Below are 14,626 nucleotides of genomic sequence, written 5' to 3'. Positions count from 1 at the left end.
ACTTGTGCAAACTATAATTGACTAAACTTGATAGTTAATATTATTATATTTAATTTTACTTTATTATATTAATATAGTTATATTTAGAGTATATATATATATATATATATATATATACTCACACACTAAACATTTGAGTACTAAATATAATAGAAATATATTAAGATAAATATATGTACTTATATAAAATATTATAAATATATGTGTATGTCATATGTCACGTGTTATTTATAAAATGTGTAATTTATACTTGATGTAATTTAGTTATATTTTATAAGACATACTTGTATTCAGCAGGGATGCATTAAATTGATTAAAAGTAACAAAATTATTTATTAAAAAAGTAAAAAAAAAATGTATTAATTAATACTGTTCTTGACATATTCATCAAAAAATCCTGTAATAAAATCAGATTTTCCACAAAAGATTGTTTCTTGCATTATGTTTTGCTGTTAGATTTATAATGTCCCTTTATTGAAAAATGGTAAATACTACAATCAGTGATTTTGTCTATTTAACATATTTTACTCCATCTATGACGACTCTTTTGAGGACATTTTTAAACAAGTTAAGCCCAATACATTTATTAAGAAATGATAAAAACATGATCAATTTCAGCCATAATATTTCTCGCCATGAAAATAGCCACAGAATCTGGATTGGCGTTAAACAGAAACAAACTAGCTCCTTCTGCGACTCTTTTCTGTAGATCGCCTGGCGTTGAAGGACGCTCAGATTGTGCAGAGCCTCACGGAGAAGCTGCAGTTGTTTGCAGAGCTGTCTGAATCTGTGGCCGGTTTAGAGGACGCCAGCTCTCGCCGTCTGCTGCTGCGGGGCGACTGCTCGGACCTCCAGCAGGGGGAGCAGCTGCTCAAAGGAGCCATTACTGAAGGTAACATGTCAGGTTGATGGCCTGATTAATCAGTTGTCTTATGCATCGATGTCATTATTTAAAAGCTCAGTGTAGATATTGTGTAATGTATATCTGTGTGTTTCTGTAGTGGAGAACCTGCAGAACCTCCTTGCATCTTTAGCTCGGGATGTGTCTCCACAGACCGAGGGGAACCAGAGTCCGTCCTTGAGTTTGCTCCCACGCAGAGCGGACACCTTCGGCGGATATGATAGCACTCCTAGCATACGGCCTAAGAGTAAGAGTCAATACATGTGATTAGACACTGATTTTACACTCGCATTAATGGAGATTAGTTGGCAGTATTTTAACGTATGTCTCATTGTTGCATAATATCAGATCTTTTTATCCATATTCATTGCATATTTTAAAGGATGTGCATCCCAGCTTGCGTGCTATCTGTACTATGCAGTGGGGAAGATAATGATTGAGTAGCGTTAAATCATAGTTGAAAATAGCACATTAAATATTCCCATTGTTCTCTTAAATTTTTTTGCTATCTTTTTTTCATTAATTGTGTTTTCCTTTTTTTTTTTTTCTTGCTTGTCACTCTTGTTTGTTTTTTTGTTTTTCTTTCTTTTGTTTGTTCTGTTTTTTATTAATTTGCTATTTCTTTGTTTGCTCTTTTTGTCTTTTGTTGGTTCTTTCTTTCACTTATTAGTTTTTATGATAGCCTTTTGTTTATTATTTAGTTTCACTCTTTTGTTTTCTTTTCCTTCATTCTTTGATTTGTTTGATTTCGTTTCTTTGTTTGTTTATTATTTTGTTTCTTAACGTTGATGCTTTCGTTTGTTTGTTTGTTCTCTGACCTTGGTTTTTTATTTCTCTTCCTTCTGGCTTGCTTTCGGTTTTCACTGTATTCTTACCAGACACATCCCAAAGCTACTTACAGTACTTTTAAATTTTTTTATTTTTTGTTAATTATTCACTGCCCCCTCTGTTACAGTATATGGGTGCTTTGTGTGGTTCATGTGCAGGTCTGCTCTGTACCTCTCCAGTTTAAGTTGTAAATCAGGTGTGTTTGTGTGTTGAATCAGACGGCAGTGTTAAGAAGAAGGTTGCTGGAGCGGCCGGCAGGTCCAGGGACAGGAGTCAACGTGCCAGCTCTGATCCGCAGCTCAAAGAGGTGTACTCATGTCAGGACCGGGAAGAGCTGGTGAGAGAACACACTCACGCAGGCCTGTGTCCCACAGACGACAAGAACATGGTCGTGTTTACTAAACGAGAATGACATCAGATCACTTGTCCATTTTAAACTGTCACACTAGTCATTGTCAGGCTATAGATCTGGCAATTATATGATGGTTATATTATTTAGTGTATTATTATTGTTAAAATATATTAATAAATGTGTATAAGAGTATCTATAATTTATAATTATATATATTTAGCCATTTAAATTATGTAAATACATTTATATAAAATTAATAATTACATATAATGTTTATAATAATGTAGCTTTTTATTTTTTTGTAGTTGGTATTATATATGTATATAAAATCTAAAATTTAAAACAATATTTTTCACATTACATTATATAGTAATGTTTATACATACTATATTTGTATATATAGTACATTATGTATTTATAATATTAAGATGTATATTGTATATTAGTGTGTATTTTCATTTTATATGTACTAAATATTTATTAGCGAATGTAATTATAGTAAAATATTATTTACATTTCAAGATTATAAATATTATAACATTTGAACATTATTTTATCACTATTTTTATTAATGTTGGCAGTTTAATGTGTTAACAGTGGAATTAATAAAAAAAAATTGAGTTTTAATAAAATATGAAAATTAATAGTGCATTATACTTTAACTCTTTCCCCACCAGCGTTTTGGAAAAAGATTGCCGGCTACTGCCAGCATTTTTGATCATTTGCTGACTACTAAAATATTTGTTGTATGAATATCTGAACATGCAATACATCAAAATAAAGAACAGAGCCTCTACTTTTAAACAAAAAGAAAAAAATCAAGCATTATTTTTTTCTACACTTGAATGCAAGTAAGCTTCATAAAAAAAAAAAGTTTAAATAAAAAATAAAAATTGAGCAAAAAGCATTTTTATCAAATACTACATCAGGGTCATATTCTGTTATATAATCAAAGCAAAGATGAAGTAGATGGCTTCGATCACTCCCAAAGCTCCACAGTCCTTTAACCTCTTCCTGGATTGACATTTCACTTGCTAACATAAGGCAGTTTCTGTTGTTGTTGTTGGCTTTCATTGTTGATGATCGCATTATGATTCATATGCTTCTGCTTCCATATGAGATCACAGGTTTCTGTGTCTTCCTCGTCTGTGTTTCTGACTCATTCAGGAGATGCGTAATGGCGCCCCCAAGTGTATAACAGGAAAAAATTCCACGTTTGACAGGGAAATGGGAGTTAATGTTTGTTACTATAATTAACTCTAATAAAGAAATGCATTACTCATCTACCATGATAATCTTTGAATATGTTTTACGAATTAACTTAATTTAGGGCTTTTCTCATGAAACATTGATATTCATGAATAAATCCAGACAACTGTTTTTAATTTATTTCGATCTGTCGTCTCTCCCAGGACGAGGCCTCTTCACCTGACTTGCACAAAATGTGTTCCACCTGTCCATTTCCAGAGTCAGAGGTAAGCGCGCACACTGGATTAGGATTGAGGTGATTATGTCTAACTTTTGTTTCCCACGAGATAAAAGGCGCATATCATTTCTCACACCCTGCTCGATACATATTTGAAATGGTAACCTTTGCATTCACCGCACCTAATCGTCAGTTAATGCAGCGATACTTCACTTGGCAGGAATGTGGCGTTGTGTCTCGTGAGAATAATGAATAATCTGTGTATATTGAATCATCCTGCCAGTAATGTTGCCCTTGTCTTCCTGTTTTTCCAGTTCTATGAGCGAGTGCTGCAGCTGTCCCAGAGGCTGTACAGTTTACAGGTACAACAGAATGACCGCACTCATGTCTCACTCATAACGTCAGCCACACACTTCCTGTAATCATGACAGGATCGGCAGGTTCCTCAGGCTGTGGTCATTTGTTTGCTCAGATGTTTACAACATCCCTAAAATTGTGGTTAAACAATAGCTAGATAACTTGTGTTCAGTAGTCCATTCTGTTTATTTTCTTTTTTCATTCGTTCATATTGTACATTTGCTTGTTTGCTCCTTCTTTAAATTTGTTCTTGTTGCTCCATCTGTCTTTCATTTGCTCTTGTTATTTATTTATCTCATTATTTTGATCATTTTCTTTTTCTTTCTGTCAGTTTTGCATTTAGGTTCTCATTTACTCTTATTGGTTCTTTTGATTCTCATTTGTTCTGTCATTCGGTTTTTCATTTATGCTGTTTTCTTTCATTCATTTTTGTTTTTGTTCTGTCGGTTCGTGTACTTTTGCATCCATTGATTAATTTTTCATTTTTTAACCATGCCAAAAATGTTGTTCCGGTAGAGCATTGTGTTAGCAGCGCAAAAGGTCGCAGGTTCAATTCCCAGGGGAAACACATACTGGTAAAAAACAGTATAAAGTATAGCTTTGCATTAAAGCATCTGCTAAATGCCTAAATTATAAAAAGTAAAAAACAATGGTTGTATTTTTAAAAGCTATGCTGAAAACCAAAACTGAAATTAGAACCTAGCCTTAATGTACATCTATTTTTAAATATTTTTGGATAGTGACATCCACATATAAATGCACGAATCTTTGCAGTATGTCACTGGTCCTCTAAGCATCGTGATTAACACAACTTTGATTAGCAAGAAGCGTGCAAAGAGCACTCCCTTTATAATAATTATTAAGCTGTTTTTATTTCAGTTTGTCACAATCTCAGAAAGCTCCGTTATAATCAGTGAAGCTCTACACTGCTCAATGAATCTCTGATTTACACCATGTCACACTTTGTTGGTTATAATGAGAGACTGCACAGTACTGAACAAGGCTGTAGCATAGAGTTGGCTCTAGCTTAAACGCTTAGCCACTGCATTCATATCAACAGAAAATGCCAGCGTTTGGCTGTTGATCAGTGCTGTGAAAAGACACTGAAGATAGAAACCTCCAGAGTTGAAACATAAATACACACTGGAGCATTTGAAAACTGAAAATGATTGGACACTAAAGTACACAGAACCCAGTCTTCAGTCAATTTGTTTGTTTTATTTTTAGTTTGTTGTCTTTTTAATCTTTCTTTCATTTTGTTTGTTCTTCTTGTTTTGTTTTTATTACTTTTTTCTGTTTTTGTTTTTGCTTTCATTTTTACTCCGTTTTCTTTAAGCCTTTTATCTTCTTTTTGTTTTGTTTTTCATTTTTCATTTTTTTTTCTTTTAATCATTTTCTTTTTTTTGTTGTTGTTTTGTTTTCTCTTATTTGTTTCGTTCTTATTTTTCTGTTTTGTTGAACTCTTGTTTATTTGCTCATTTTGTTTTGTTTTGTTTTTGTCTTTCATTTGTTCTCGTTTGTTGACAGTCTGTTCTTTCTTTTGTTTTTTATCTGGCCTTTTATCCTTTAATTTTCTTGTCTTATTCTTTTGGTTTTTGTTTAATTCTTTCTGTTTTGTCCTTTTCTTCATTCACGCTTTTATTTGTTCTTTTGACCTTTCATGACTTATTTTTTAAATCTTTTTTAATCTTTCTGTCTGTTGTCCTCTAAGTTCCATGCTTTCTTTTTTTAACCTTTCATTCTGTTTGCATTGCATTAAATTTACATTCTCACCAGACACTTTCTTACCAAAGCTCCTTACAATACAGTACACAAATCATGTTTGAGCAAATACAAGACCAAGCAGCTGAAGCTCTAAACTAAGCCTTCATTACCAGGAAGCTCTTAACAGCTATCCAAACATCAAGTCCTTTCTGTCTCCTTCCCCCTCAGGCCATAATCTCTCAGCAGGACAGCCACATCGAGCTCCAGCGGGCCTCTCTCCTCACCGCCGAGCGGGAGCGTCCCGGCAGCCGGAACCGTGGCACAGACGTGCTTCTGGAGCAGGAGAAGCAGCGCAACCTGGAGAAGCACCGCGAGGAGCTTGCCGACTTCCAGCGGCTACAGAGCCAGCATCGGCAGCAGCAGGCCCGCTGGGAACGTGAGCGGGAGAAGCAGCGGAGGCAGGCGGAGGCGGCCGAGCAGCGGCTGAAGGAGCGGGAGGAGGAGTGTCAGCGACTGGAGCTGCGCTTGGCCGAGGAGAGGCAGGAACTCGAAAGGCAAAGGCAGACGTACCAGCAAGACCTGGAGAGGCTGAGAGAGTCCACGCGTGTCGTTGAGAAAGAGAAAGAGCGATTAGAGCAACAGAGGAAGTTGAAGAAGCACAACACGGTGCCAAATACAACAGCACTCTATGCACAGGAAGTTGGACAGGTGAGATGCCTCCTGACTGTAGTTGTTTCCACATCCCTCACTTCATTATAATGTTACACTTTCTTACTGGTCCCCACATGAATCCTTGGTTCTCTTGGATGGCCTCACAGGTTACTAAATAGATCCAAATAATCAAAACCATCCAATGTCTCTCTCTTCTGTTCACTAAGGCTACATTTACTTGATAAAATAACACTGTAAAAATTGTGAAATATTATTATAATTTAATGCATATTTTAAAATGTAATTTATTCCTGAGATGCAAAGCTGAGTGTTCAGCATTACTTCATTCTTCAGTGTCACGTGATCCTTTAGAAATCTTTCTAATCATCTTTCATTGTTCTCTTTGAAAAAACTATTCATAGCCTCTTAACAATAATTACTTTTTATTCTCAGTTTACGTTGTAACTCTGATTATTTCCATTTCAAGAATCAAAACAGCAGGAAGGTTTCAACACTATTATATATATTTTTTTAAATGTGCTGGAAACAGGAGCTGGCTTATATGAAATTATCACGATGTGACCTCTGTGTTCCTTTTTAGTGCCACATGTTATTAAAATTGTATGTGTAGGTGTGCCAGCTGAGAGCATCTGCCTTTCCCACGCTCTCTTTTCAGCTCCGCTGTACCAGTACAATCAGAGGGAACAATGTGGCACTGTGAGGTTACATAGCAGTGGCTTTGCTAATCTACCTGCCACCCTGCCCTACCTGTTTGCCAATCAGCCTGCCAGATTACCCAGCTTGCTCTCTGGGAAAAAAACAGACACTCGGACAAGTGTTGTTTGAACAGTATAAACCGGCTCACAAAAAAAAGCCAGCCTCTGTGTAAACAGCGTATAACAAAAGCCACATATTGTGTGATTTGTAGCTCTAAGCAGTACTGAAACCATCCCAGAGATGACAACACACTAAAAACATTGGGCAAATAACCACAATTTCTTTAGAAAATAGAAATATGTACGTTGCATTTAGCATTTTCTTGCTCATTTGCACACAGTTTGACTGGCTCCATCATCTGTTTTTCATCAAACTCATGGGTTTTCATGATTTCCTTCAATCACGTTAAACTGATTTGAGCGCAGTGGCCTGTCTGTCCATTCACGTGTGCGTACTTGATGACTAACCCTCTTATTTTGACCGATTACTCAGAAAAGGACGTCTAAGGAGCCGGACAAGGCGTCTTTCAGCGTTCGTTCAAACGTGCGTGTGGAGCTAACAGAAATTGGGAACTTTCCTAATGGCTGTAATGCCGTGACGTTAGCGATTTAATAGGCAGTGACCAAGCGAAATGCAATCAAGCCAGGGTCAATCAGCATCAGTGTTCGTCATTTTATAATATTAAGAAGGAATGTGCATTTAAAGTTTATGGTCCAAAATCATACAGACACAGCCGGGTGTGTGTGTTTGCACTGCTGGGTTACACATGAATATGATTCAACACTTGTGGAAAAAGGTTTTTTTCTACTATTATAGCATGTAGGGATGTGAGAAATGGCATATTTTCAAAATCAACTAGTTAATGAATTGTCTAAAGGACAAAATCTTAAGGAAGCCCTATATCATAATGATTTAAGATCATGCGCTGTAAAAAAAAAAAATAAAAAAAACGTGTATGATATTTTTCACTCAGAAATTGCTTATCGTTTCTTTGTAAATATTTGTGAAATTTGCAAGTAACACATTGAATTAAACATTAATATTTAACATCAAAGCAAAGGAGGTTATACATTTTTATAGTACATCTGTAAAATTACAATACTAATTAGTGGCCGACCAATATATCGCCAAGGCCGATATATTGTCCGATATTTGGCTTTTTTTTTTAATAGTTTTTCTGCTTGGTCGATGTGTTCAAGGCGAGACTTTTATTTTGACAGCGCTGAGAGCGGCAGCGCCTAAGCACAAAGTGCTCACGCTCTCTCTCTTGTTTACTGTCGTTGTTAACAGTTCTGTCTAAAGACAAATAGAAGTCTGTCTAATAATAAGATAAATCAGATAGAATCAGAATCGGATAGAAGGGTTAAACAAAGGAATTAATGTATACTGATAGTATTGTAACAATTGCTTTTATATTATTCGTAATAGAAAGGCAAACATTATAATACCGTCTTGTTTGCCATCAGCATTAATCAAATACGCATTTATATGATTAAACAAATCGACCACTTATTCTAATATTTATCATATATTTAAAATCTAACTTAATTTAAGATTTTTCTGTTAAAATGTGTGATTGATTAATATTTAAAATCCATTTAAAAAATCGTGAGATTTGAGGTGTGTAGGGCTGCACAATTTGGCAAAATATTTTGTAATTATCTATAAAATATGACCATAAATCTTATTTTTGATGCATATAATTATTACTAATTCTATTGACTTTTTTTAAAAACAAATTTAAAAGTACTAAAGTTTTTTTTTTTATTATCAATTTGTACTGTATTTTTTAACATTCAACGCAACACTGTTGCACCAGGTGCAATGCAACAGCTAAAGATGTCGTTCTGCATGTGTAGTTTAACTGATAATCACTGTTTTTAGATTCTGACATTAATTGTCTAGTCTGTGAATTTGTCAGAAAAGCCCAGCTTTAATGGATGTAGTACCGGAAATTAATTTGGACATTCAGGTACTGTTACACATTTTGTCATGTTATACACCCTCTCAGAGACGGCAAGTCTCTAATTTATTCCCTTTGTCACCACCACTAAAACCATCAATTTAGATAAGCTCACTATTCAAGCTCAATCAAAAAGCCGAAGAGGTGACCGTCCTAATCCTTTCTTAGTAAAGTAGGCTACGAATCATTTGCATATAGCATTCTCAAATGTTATAATGAAACAAACAGCATCTGACAGTAAGTTACCACCGCTTTGTTGTTCATTGTGTGTATTCGAGGTCATGGAGGCATGTCTGGTCATGCCCGTCCTTGTCAGATTTCCTGTGATCTCGGCTTATCTCAGGTTTGTACGGCTATCAGTACATAGTAACCGTCTACCCGTGGTGCCAGGCTACAGACCTTATTCAAATAAATCCCATATTGAGGAGATTCATTATGATGGCGTGCAGAAATGAAGGCATATGCTTTTCAATCTGTTTAGAAAGTTCCAGCTTCAAAGAAGTGAATTCGTTATGACCTAATAATGATTTTTACTAAATGTTAGTTGAGAGAAAGAATCAGACTTGAAACATAGAGGTAGGTTATATGCCAATGTAGTTTTTTACGACTTCACTACAATTTTACGGTTTCCTAATTGGGTCGTTTGTCTATGTTTAGCATTTCCACCGTTCGCTCGACTAGTTTTATTATGCGCTGTATTGTTTTATTATCCATCTCGCTGTCAGCTTTAATCACAGATATATTGGGGGTTGTTTGACCTGTTCTTTTGTTACCGTCTTAGTCACTTCCGGATGTTAAACCATGGCTCAACATCGAATTTTGGTCTTTCATGTGCTCCACTCTTTCTCGCTCTCTCTCATTCATATATGCTCAACTTTGACCTCTAGTTCCAAAGAAAGCAACTTTTTATGGCCGAGTATATTTTACCTTTGAAAGATTTATATTCCACATTCCTGTTTCCAGGGAGTCTGTATTTGTGATGCTTCGTCGTGAGGTAAAAACACCCAAAACAACCCTTCAGAAACAGGTATTTAGCACCATGATTTAAGAGCCACGTTTTCAGCAGCGAGCCCTTCCGACCAGCCCATGCACAGCAAATGTATATGTGCTCGAAGTATCCAGGGAAGTCTTGAGTTGGGAAAACCTCAACGTATAATTACCTGCCAGCACCCTTTCATTAATACCAGCGCTGGAATTCGGCCAATCTTAATTGTTTATGTGATGTCAATCAAGTCTTTGTGCCGAAAATCTTGCACACCCCTCGCATTTTTAACGCTCTGGAAACCTTATATTTACTGAAGGCACCTTAAAGACTGGAAACAATGGAGCATCTGTGCTGGGATTCCAGCGTTTGGGAAAAGTACTCGTGCTCCACAAAGGCCACGCTGTGTGATGGTTCAAGATGATGTTGCCCCGGGCCAGTTGGAGAAGTTTAGCCTTTTCCGACCTCTAGATCAGTGTTTCCCAAACCTGTTCCAACACTACACATTTTGGATGTCTTCCTTATCTGACCGATCAGGTGTTGGAGTCTCTACTAACTGAGCTGCCGAGTCGATTCAGTTGTGTTTGATTAGGTTTGGATGACGGAGTTAAATATGCATATATATATATATATATATATATATATATATATATATATATATATATGTAGGATGATGGAAATTGGAGGGTGCAATTATGACTTGAAGAAGCTTATTGAACAGATTCAGAAGTATGGCTCTAGAAGCTTATTTTAAGTCTTGGAGTGATTTAAGGGATCCTGTTAAAACAAATTTGAATTGTTTTTTGTGGTGTACTGTTATAGGTTTTGATTGATTTTGATGGATCACTCTTAATTGTTCACATATTTTACATTATTACAGCACCTCTCTTCCCAGTCTGTCTCAAACATTCTGTTTACCTACTGTTTCTGTGAAACCCCTCCTTCTGACACAAAATGTGCTCTGATTGGTTAGCTGGCCCAGTGTGATGTGATTGGTGAACCACTTGGAGCATGTTCTGGAAATGTAACACCATTTACCATAATTTAATCTACTCAGCTGTTAATATTTACAATGGTGTCAATTTTGTCATACACATTTCTGTCCGATTCAGACCCTGGGTTTATCTCAATCCACTTGGTAGTTCAGTAGTCAGGGCACTGATCATTTTAAGGGCTGTTTCAATAACAGAATCCTTCCAGTGCACTGGAACGCTTGCTCCCAAAAAAATCCCACAATGCACGTTGACTCTCACATTGACGTTGTACGTAATCATGCCAACTGAAATTGAGAAATGACTGTCCCAGTATGCAGTGATCCAGGATACTTAGCAGTGACTGGATTCTGATTGAGACGCACCCTATGTGAAGATTTGTGAACAAGAGGAGAACGTGCAGAACGTTTGCAAAAACGAATTTAAGGGGTTTTGGAACCAAGGTGAAAGAAACGGCATCTCATTGACATGACAACAACTCGCTACTCTTCTTTGTCTTCTCTAGCACAGCTCAACCAGGCATTGCCCGTGGGTGGAAATTATTTAAATTAGAGACATTTTGACTTTGCACTATCTGTAAGAAGCGCAGTGTAGTGCGAACAAACGGTTCAAACACCAACATTACACACTAACTAAAGTTGAAAAAGTGAAAAAGCCTGATAGGACACCTTTTAGGAGACATGCACAATGTGCGTTGTTGGGTGGGCTTCAGGAACATGGTTGAGAACCACAGCTCTAGATGATGAACACCTCCCAGTGTTTAGATGTTCTCCTTAACCACATTTTTTGTGAAATTATGGAAATTGGCGGGTGTAATTGGGACTTTCAGAAGCATAATGTACAGATTGAGGAGGGTGGCGCTAGTTTCAATTACATCTTTGAGGCGTGGAGAAGATTGGCCATTTTCACAGCTTTAAGTACTGTAGATGTGATAAACACTTATGATTATCACATTTTTTCCACGAACTTAGGGTGTTGGTAATTTCACGGTTAATTATTTGAACTCCTTGCGTACATTTTCAAGGTTCGCTCTTAGGTGCATCCTAAAAATTGCATAATCACCCATGGGCCCTTGAGCAAGTATTGCTTGCACCATGTGAACTTTCCCTCCGAACATTGTACAGTATATCCTTTGGATGGAAAGTTACTGCTTGCTGCTGATGTGCATTAATAATCTTTACCTCATGCTTAACTTAGTCCTTTCATGTGGAGCTGTCTTCAATTTGTGTTACATTTTATGCCTGTGTTGACAAAGTGTGCTCAAGAGCACATCAAACGTCTTTGTTCTGCACACAAAGCAGCATGTGTTTTAAATTTAGCTTTGTCCTGTAAATCCCAAAGTCTTCTGGATTTCCTGCACAGCAAATTATCTCGGCATTTCCTGCATGTCATGCTCAAAAATGGAAGTTGATCTTCAGAAGCTGACTAAAAAACAAAAAAAGTAATTTAAATGCAGACGGTGCATCTTAACAAACTTTTTGGCCCATAATATTTAAGATTTTATTCATTTAAAGGATGCATTTGTCCAAAGAAATTTAAAAGTAATGAAGAACAACATGAAGCAGTTCAAAACAAGTGATTTAACGCAACAATATTGTTGTAAAGTTGTTTGTACGTTCTTACTCATTAATAAATTCATTTCACATACATTGTGTCATTGAGGTCAGTGCATCAAATTACGTGAAAATGGTTTCCTGTACAGTTTAGATCTTTCCAACAGACAGAAACAAATTTTAGTGTAAATAAAGGCGTTCTTATAAATATAAATGGTTCAGAAATCCATTATTTTATAATTTGTCGTATTTGATTCTCTTGTAGTCCCACTCTCATCTAAATTATTTAATTTGGTTCAACATTTGTAAAGCTCTTACTTGGTAATTGCTGATGCATTCAATTCAGTTTTCCATTAATCTGTTGTGTATATTTTCCATGCTTGACTCAACTGTTCGTAAATCCAATCTTGTGGAAGTTACGACATATAGTCCAATTGTCAAATCCATTTTTTATTGTGTGTACAATGTCATGTTCAACTTAGCCATTTGTTATTCCAGTCTTATGAAGTGTAAAATGTTGCATTTATTCAGTTTTTCGTAAATCTGTTATTCTGTATATCGTCATGTTCCACGTTCACAAATCAGTTCTTGCGTTAACTGTTGAATTTAAGTCAGTTGTTCATCGTGCTCAGTATATTGTTGCGGTCATGTTTAATGTTTCCATAAACGATTTGTAAGTGGTTGCAGTTGTTCGTAAATCCATTTTTGCATGAATTGTTTGGATGATTTCGTTGCGTTCAACTCAATTGTTCGTAAATCCATTTCGTAAATCCATCCATCACATACGTCAGTCCTGGTAGTGTTTCATTAATGATTGGATGGAGACATTCACCACATGTAGTGCTAACATTTGCATTTCACTTTGTGTTTTTAGCTTTCCAGTTCCTCCAGCTTCAACGGTGAGCTGCTGCTCGGCGGAGCTCGGGACCAGAAGCTTCCTAAAAAATCAAACCTGCGGGCCTCTCTCTCCGCATCCCAGGCCGACTACCTGGAGCGTCCGAAGTCCAGTCGCGCCGTGAGAGCTCCTGCAGCACCCTAACCGCCAAGACGGAGGTTCCCATCCATCTCATCAGCACCACAAACCAGCTGCACAAGCAGGGCGGCGTCCAGCAGCAGATACCGACCAAACTCGCCGCCCTCAGCAAAGGCAAGGAGAAGAGTGTGAAAGGCAAGAGTTCACACCGCACCGACAGTCGGGGTTAGTACTGGTCTGTTTGCGACCAACAAAAGTCATTCCTTGGGAGTCGAATTTGCCATTCCTAAATCCATCTTCACTTTGTCGTAGGTTCTGTTGACATGAAGCAGATGCTGCCCGTCAAGCTGTCATCGAGGATTCGGACGGAGGTCACAAACCACGCCGGTCCGTCAGCCCCTACCAACCTCAACATTCGCACTCAGGTAAGACAAACAACCGCACCCGACATTCCCGGCCGAGCCTGAACGAGCCGTATCCCGCTGTGTAAACAGTCATTAGGCCCAGCTGACAGGCCTGTGTTTGTTTGCTCGCCCCTACAGATTCCCTCAGCCCTCCAGATGTGCATACGGACACCCAGTCTAGCCTCGAGCCCGCTGTCCTCAAATCCCACGAGCAGACCTCCCAGCCCACCATCCAGTACACTCTTACCGACGAAGCCACCAAGGAGGAAGTTATCTTTTTCTGAGGCGTCCAATGGGATGCAAGACATTAGGCTAATGTTTCAGACGATGTTTTACTTAAGGAGCACATTTTTAATCCTCCAAGTCTTAACAACTAACAATTTTATTGAAGCCTGTAAATTACGACAAAGAAAAATGTGCTTTAGTTATGTGAAAAAAAAGGCTCCGTGTTTGTCCAGAAAACCCAAAGACTTTGACGGACAGCTTCAGGTGAAGGACATTTCTGTAGCACGAACGGGCGACATGAAGGACGAATGGATGTTTTTAGGTTGCTTATTGTTGGGTAAGCAGTTTTGCACAGCGGTAATGTCCCATTTCATTTAAAACTGTTTGGGACAACTGTTCTGTTGGATTGTGTTTCATTTTTGGGTCACTCTGGAACATTTTTGCTTATGGAAAATGCATACGTTGACATTTTAAAAAATGTAAGTCAGTTTTGACTGCACACTGTGTAAACTCTCAGCTTGGATTAGTTGATTTTACAAAAGCCAACTCAATTTCAGTGGTCATTTATTTCAGTGGACATCTTTTTAGAGATTTCTAC

The 14,626-nt window shown here is 37.2% G+C and overlaps 1 pseudogene; it reads left to right on the top strand.

Annotated features, from left to right (window-relative positions):
* The window catches only part of LOC113099709 (rho guanine nucleotide exchange factor 18-like), a 41,631-nt pseudogene extending 27,052 nt beyond the window's left edge, over positions 1 to 14,579 (top strand).
* Positions 14,580 to 14,626: the final 47 nt, after the last annotated feature.

The sequence above is a fragment of the Carassius auratus genome, unplaced genomic scaffold (assembly GCF_003368295.1).
Source record: "Carassius auratus strain Wakin unplaced genomic scaffold, ASM336829v1 scaf_tig00217023, whole genome shotgun sequence".
Lineage (NCBI taxonomy): Eukaryota > Metazoa > Chordata > Actinopteri > Cypriniformes > Cyprinidae > Carassius > Carassius auratus.
This window is presented reverse-complemented; position numbering and strand designations above follow the sequence as displayed.